Source organism: Camellia sinensis, chromosome 3 (genome assembly GCF_055761805.1).
Source record: "Camellia sinensis isolate YWXY chromosome 3, ASM5576180v1, whole genome shotgun sequence".
Classification (NCBI taxonomy): domain Eukaryota; kingdom Viridiplantae; phylum Streptophyta; class Magnoliopsida; order Ericales; family Theaceae; genus Camellia; species Camellia sinensis.
Window position 1 is genome coordinate 182317058 of NC_138963.1, and position 7619 is coordinate 182324676.

The 7619-nt window shown below is 36.8% G+C and overlaps 1 non-coding gene across 1 annotated transcript; it reads left to right on the forward strand.

The window, feature by feature from the left end:
- Nucleotides 1-4797: 4797 nt before the first annotated feature.
- LOC114298371 (uncharacterized) lies at nt 4798-7384 on the forward strand. The gene is made up of 2 exons (XR_014364903.1): nt 4798-5366; nt 6862-7384. It is a non-coding gene; the product is annotated as an uncharacterized LOC114298371 (transcript).
- The last annotated feature ends 235 nt before the right edge of the window (nt 7385-7619 follow it).

Genomic DNA, 7619 nt, shown 5'->3' on the forward strand with positions numbered 1-7619 from the left:
AATAAGGGTTTCATAAAGGGGCGCGTGTAGCTACAGCATTCGGAGGCGCTTTTAAACGCCTTCAACTGGAAACGGTGCCATTTTGGTTTTAAAAAATATGCGACGGTTGCAAAACGCCGTTAAAAATTAGCAAACGTGACGTTTAATAAAACGCCGTTAATTAAACACCGTTAATTGTCTTATTTCCTGTAGTGGGATCAGGTGGTGGAAAGGTGGTTTTAAAAATAAATATATCTAGGGCGGTGAGGGATAAGCATGCAAGACGATAAGGTTTGGCTGGATAGATTTGATTTAAAAAAAGGGGAGAATGACACACACAGATTAACACAAAGGGAGGAGCTGCTCCTTCTCTCAACCGGACCCCTCTCTCTCTCTCTATAATGGAGATAAGCACACACATGATACATGTATGGAGAAGATAACCAATCTCTCTCTTCTGTTCCATCACTCGACCAACCTCTCTCTCTCAGCAACTCTCTCTCCGGCTCTCTGGCTAATCAATGAAAAAAAACCATTCAAAGCTTGGAGTCTAACGTAGAGTTGGGTTTGAGTTTTAGGAGAGACACACACAGATTTTTGGGACAGAAGTTCACGGCCATGAAGTGAGAAGAAAAGGCAAAAGCTACCTCCCATCTCTCTCTCTCTCTCTCTCTCTCTCTCCATGGACGGGTCTGCTGTTGGAGCCTGAAGTTGGTAGCAAAAATGCTTTCAAGAAAGAAATGAAGAACAAGCAGAGAGAGAGAGAGAGAGAGTTTATGATGGGGTAACCACAGGTTCAGGTTATCAGACATGATACCAAACCCTTGGTTTGACAAACTCAAGGACCTGGGCTGATTACTCTCTTCCATTGTTGCCGCAGCTACTCCACCACCGAGCCGAGTAAGCCGGATTTTCATCCATCAAAACCAACACTGAGGCTCTTATTCTGTTCAAGAAGACGATAGAGAACGATCCGAAACAAGTCATGTCAGGGTGGAAGTTCAACAAGAGTCCATACACATGGTATGGAGTTTCATGCAATCTTGGAAGAGTGACTCAACTCGATCTCAACCAACCCAGGTACCATCTTGCTTTGCACTCCCTTGAGGACCACTGCCTTCAGCCGTGATTCGACCAACACCACCTCGCTGCCGTCATCCACTTCTCCACCACCACCTGCGGCTTCATCTCCGCCGCTGACATCTCTCTCTCCCTGCACCAACCACCGACGGACCACTGTTCGCGGAGGTGGATATTGGCAGCAGCGACTCCGCGCTGATGGTTCGAGTCACCATGGTCCAGACTCTCCAATCCATTCACAATCTGATCGCTTCACAGATGGGATCTGTTTGACAACATGGATTAGATGGAGCAGTATAAAAGTGGAGAAGATTGGCGAAGGAACCTATGGTGTGGTCTATAAGGCTTGTGACCGAGTGACCAATGAAAATATAGCTTTAAAGACGATTCGTTTGGAGCAGGAAGATGAGGGTGTACCAAGCACGGCAATTAGAGAGATTTCTCTCTTGAAAGAGATGAAGCATGGAAACGTTGTCAGGTTACACGATGTAGTGCACAGTGAGAAGCGTTAGAAACTGGTGTTTGAGTATCTGGACTTGGCTTTGAAGAAACACATGGATTCATGTACGGAGTTCTCTAAGGATCCACGTCTGATAAAAATGTTTCTGTATCAAATTCTTCGCGTGGCATAGCTTATTGTCACTCCCATAGAGTTCTTATGGGAGTTCTTCATCGAGATGTTAATTAGAATTTTATAATTAATTAATTAGTGTAATTAATTAGTTAGTTAATTAGAATTCTATAATTAATTAATTAATGTAATTAATTAGTTAGTTTCAATTTGTAATAATTAACTAGAATAATTAATTAATTATGATGTTGTAATAATTAGTTAGCATAGATAGTTAATCTGTTTTGTAATAATTTAGCTTTAATTAATTAACTAGTTAATTCATTTGGACCCTCAAACAAACTTGTAATAATTCCCACCCCGCTTCTTTCTATCACATTCTTTAATCGCTTTCTCTAACTGTACATGTATATATATATATATATATATCTGACATGCTATGCACATCCATGATTCATGCCTAGATCCGGCTAAATTTGCATCTTTTTGCTTTAATTAATTATTACATGATTTAGTGCGCTACCCCATGTTTTTGAGATGATTCACCTGTCATGTTTTAAAAGCCGAATCTTTAGAAGTATTCTTGTGTATGTATTGCATTAGGATTTTGTATATAAGATCATGCATATTTTACTAACTTTATTTTGTAGCTTGTTTGCGGGACATCGGTAAATATGTGAGTTTTTAAGTTTTAGCATCCCACATGTACATAATTTTCTTAGAAAAATGATTCAGAGCTCGAATTTCCCACGGCTCTATTGGCCCGAATCCAAAACGACGTCGTTTTGGATTCAATTTTTTTTTATTTTTTTCTCTAATCTTTTAGATCTGGAACAGAGAAAGTGAGGGAGGGATAGAGAGAGAAGAAGAGAGAAGAGGAAGAGAGAAGAAAGGGGTAACAGAGAGGAAGAGCACCGCCCGTCAATCGCCGCCTTTGATCTCCGATTCTTCTCCACCGCCGGCCTCCGATCTGTGTATGATAATGCTCTGTTGAAAAAAAAAATTCAATTTTTTACAGAGGAGATGGTGATGGCAGCGTCGGTGGGTGGCTCTCTCTCTCTCTCTCATATATATATATATATATAGATATGTTGATACACACATAGATCTATTGATGTTGATGTGTTGTTGTTGTTGATGAAGAAGATGAAGGAAAAAGAAAAAAAAATTGTTGGTGGGTTTGATTTTTGATTTGTAGTTTTGATTTTTGAGTTTGATTTGTGTCTTCGTTTCTTCTTTCTGATAAATAATGGGTTTGGTTTGGTTTGTGGTTTTGATTTTTGGGTCATGAATATAATAACATTCATGATGGAAATTATACACAGAGTAAAGAAATTTCATATTTTCATATAGATAGAGGAGAAGAGGGAGATACAGATTGGGTATGCTGAGAAAAACAAATGAGACTCATATGAAAAACTAGAAAGAAATGTAATCAAGTAATATAGCTTTCAGAAAGAACACAAATGTCCACAACTATAAAATTGAAAGAAGACCCAAAGATTACTGGTTTGATAAAATAAACCAAACCCATTATAGAAATTTGATTTCTGGGTTTGATTATAATAGGTTTGGTTTTCTTTCAATTTTTTGCTATCTCTTCTTTCTTCCCTTCTTTCTTCTTCTTCTTTCTTCTTTCTCTCCTCTGAAACCTGCAAGTCATTGAAAGGAAGAAGGGCGGGAAAAAAAAGGCCAAAACGACGTCGTTTTGGCCTTTGGGGCCATTTGAGCCTTCGAAAATTCGAGCTACAAAACGGAACTGATTTTCTTTTTATGTTTAGCAACTTACCATGAGGCTGAGTGCTTAATTGATAAACTGTTTGAATGCCTATGAATGAAGGCTTGTTACTTGAATTTGAATGATTTAACGAATGTATGTTTTAAACCCACTTTGTAGTGATAAATTCACAAACTTTAAGCCCACTTAAGGTGGCAAATTCAAACCATTTTCAAAAAACAAACATGAAATTGAATTGTTCTAATTTGAGCAAACTAGTTTATACTTGTATGCTTCACATAATAAATTGTAGGATTTATTAAATGATCAGAACATGAACATATATTGTACATAAGAATCACATCACGATTAGTAGAGGCCGATTTTTGATCGGGTGAGTGGGGTGCTCAATAAATGGCCTTCCCCTCTCATACCTAAGTTCCCGAACCAAGACACTTTGGTAACAACGGACTAATGGCCTTTGGCATGAGTCACAAGTTTTCTCGACTTTGATATCTGGCAAAGCAGTTCATTTTTTACATTTGATTCAAAACATCGATTTTTCAAAAGCAATTGTCGGATTTGGACTCTTTTTGTATTTTCACTGTTTCACATTGTACTTGTGAAATCAAATTCAGAAACCACACAAGTAGAGTCCGAACTGTAAGGGCTATTCATTCTTCCGAAAGGGAGCGCGAAAAGCCGAGCTACAACAACATTTTTAAATTTGTATAAAATAAAATAAAAGTATTCATTATCAAAAGAATTCTGTGATATATATATATATATATATGCATATATTGTTCAAGAAAAAAAAAATTACTTTGTTCTTACTCAATTTTACGCCTTCTTCTTAAAGGGTTTATGAAATAAAATAAATTAAATGGTAATGCTTGGTGACTTAAAAATTTATAACTAGAATAGGCTGACTGTGTCAAAACGACGTCGTTTTGGGGACAAAACGATATCATTTTGACATATTCGAGTTATTCAAGCCACACAAATTCAGACTACTAAGTATTTTTCTAAATTAAATTATCTTTTTTACCAAATAAAGGCCCAATAAAAAGGTTTTGATTAAATTTTTCCAAATGAACTGCATTCCTTTAGTATTAGGAATGGGGCAAAATGTGTATAGAAAACATATGAAAACATTTTTAAAAAACTCAAAGTCATAAAAAGTATTTTTATATTGGTAAAAGGTACGTAGGTGTCGGATTGGATCGATTTTTGAGAAAAATGTCAACTGAATCATTCTTTTTGTGAATTTTTTAACCCGTTGCCACTCAATCCATCATCAAAACTAACAGATTAATTGAATATTTGGACGATTTCAAATTAACAACTTGCGCAGAGCATTGGTGGTGTTTCAGAAGGGAATGTGGGGCTAAATTAGCCACGTCCGGACAAAAAAAAGGCTAATTTAGCCAAATGAAGACAAAACAGAAGCAACGTGTTGGGTTCAAACCCTTTTGGGGTAAATTTACCAAAATACCCTGGGTCTTCTCTCTGAATCTGAGGCCCAACGCGTAAATCACACACACACAGAACAAGCGAAGGAGAAGGAGAGAGATGGAAGACAAGGACCTTCACCAAGTCGACTCGGTTCTCGATTTGGCCTCGACCAGTTCGACCGTGTCGTCGATCTTCGGCAGCGACGACGTTCCGAGTAGCTCCGGCGATATCTCCGCTGCGAGCAGCAGTTTCAGCGAGATTCCTTCGGCCTTGTTGGCGGTGCCGCTGAGACTGGTGGTGGGACCGCCGGTGTTGGAGGCGGCGTCTGTGGCGGTTTCAGGGAGAGTGAAGTGCGTGGGGAGGAACAACAAGGGGGTGACGTGGGGGTTCACGTCGGTGATAGGGAGAATGAGAGAGATGGAGGACGTCGTCGCCATCATGCCTGGGTTCATGACTCGCACGTGCAATCACGTGGAAGGGTGCACTGCCTCTGGTTCTCGAAGCTCTGGCGAGATCTCGCCCCTCCATTTCTTCGTCGTTTATGATGGCCACAGTGGCTCTCAGGTACTGTGGATTTTTTAATTTTTTAAAAAATATTCATATAATATGTATTTTTTGAAAAATTAAAAAAAGAATTTGTATATCAATAAAAATTAAAGAACAAGAACTAATTAATGTATTAAAAAAATGACAAAAACATAAATTTAAAAAAAAAAAAAACATCAAAATACGGCAAATCCAAACCCCAAAAAAAAAAAAAAAAAAAAAAAAATCGGTCCAAACAATCTGACGTGGAAGACACCCAAATGCAATGAGTTAACATGTAAACCTATCAGGGGCAGTTTGGTAATTTAACAGGAAGACACCTCACCAAAAAGTCAAAAAGTCAAAAAAGCAAAAAAGCCTTCCCTAAACTAGGCTTTTTAACCCCAGGCTAAAATAGCCAAAAAAGTCAAAAAGTCAAAAAGCCGACCCACTTCCCAAACGGAGGCACAATACAACTTTAGGGTTGATTTGTAATGTTTTAAATAAATATATTTTTTAACTTTTTATAAAATGATGTATAAAAAAATAAAGAAAAAATATTAATTGATATAATTCAAATAAGTGCACTTATGCAAAAAAAAAATACACTTATATAGTTTAACCCAAAAAGGCCTTAATTTTTCAAATCTTCCAACTCAAAAATTGATATTCCAAATTCCAATACAAAAATCACAAATTAATTAAAGGGATACTTACGTGTAGGTCCTAACAAATGAACTTATTGTTTAAGAGATCCTATGAGAAAAAATTGTCATTAAAAAAAGTCATTAATTTTAAGTTTTATCGACAATTTATAAAAATTATGACAAAAAAAGTCATTAATTGTCAATTTTTAGCAACATATGTAAAAAATTGTCACTAAAAAATTATTTTTAGCGACAATTTTATTAAGATTTATTTTCAATAGGACTTGATAGAATTAAGTCCGACTATTAGAACCTATTAGTAGTTTACCCTTAATTAATAAATACATGATTTATTCAAATCATTTTCACAAATTAATATTAAAATAATAAAATTAACAAAAAGATGTGATGAAAATAGGAGTCCGGTATCATCTAATTATGGTAATAGGCTTAGAGAGATTGTGTCAAGATAATTGGAAAACCACATCTCAACTATAGCTTGGTAATTTTTATCATCGGGAAATTACACTGACTTCTCATAAGGTTTGTCTTAATTACAGGTCCCTCTTTGTAGCTTCAAAAATAATACAGACCTCCCTAACTTTTGAAACTAATATACAACAACCCCCTTCTGTTACCCATCCGTCCAAATTCCAATAGATTCTGCTGATGTCATCCATAATTATTCTTTAAATTCCAATACTACCCTTCAGAGGTAAGTGTAATTTACCCATATATATATATATATATATATCAACACATACATATCAAAACCTAGCCATTCCATCTCTCTTCCCTCTCACTCTCACTCTATGTTCTGCTTCTCTCACTATTACTATCTCTCTTCCATCTCTCTCTCTCTCTCTCTCTCTTTCTCTCTCTCACAGATCAATCCACTCCAAGTTCTCTACGAGATTGAGAATCATGATCAAGCTGTGAATACGCCCACTCACTCTTTCTATCCTCGATTTGTTTCGTCGCCGACTTGCACATTCGCATCAACGCTCGTGCATCATTCTTCGGTTGCTGGCGCGACAAAGGAATTGAGCCGCGTCACGCCACGCCGCGAAGGATCTGGTCCGTGAGAAACGGTGTCACATTGACACCGTTGTTATTGTTGTTCTCAGTCAGAGAATGAGATGGTCTCGCCATCAACATCATCGAAGAGTACAGATGTATCAGAGAAATAGAGAGAGTATGTGTGTGAAGATTGATAAGGCTTGGTGCATCGTTTAAAGAAAACGAAACCCTAGGTGGACAGATTGGAAATAGATTGTATGGATTTTGGTGTGGTTTAATTGCATTTCAGAGGAGGATGGTATGGATCGTGGTGTGGTGTAATTGAATTTCAAAGGATTTTTGTATGGATTTTTCAATTCTATAATTTTTTTATTTTTATTTTTTTGTGTACTTGTTGTTGTTGATAATGATATACTGATTTTTAATGCCCAATTAGAAGCAACAAATTTGAGAAGATTCATGGGAATTTTGGATCTAATTTTGATTCAAATGGTGAGTTTTACATAAAAACCCCAATTGATCAAGATTTGGTACCTCCTGGGTTGAGGGTAAAGAAATTCAATGACAGATATTCAATTCTTATTGGAATTAGATCAAAGACTTGGGAATTCTTGCCCTAATCTTG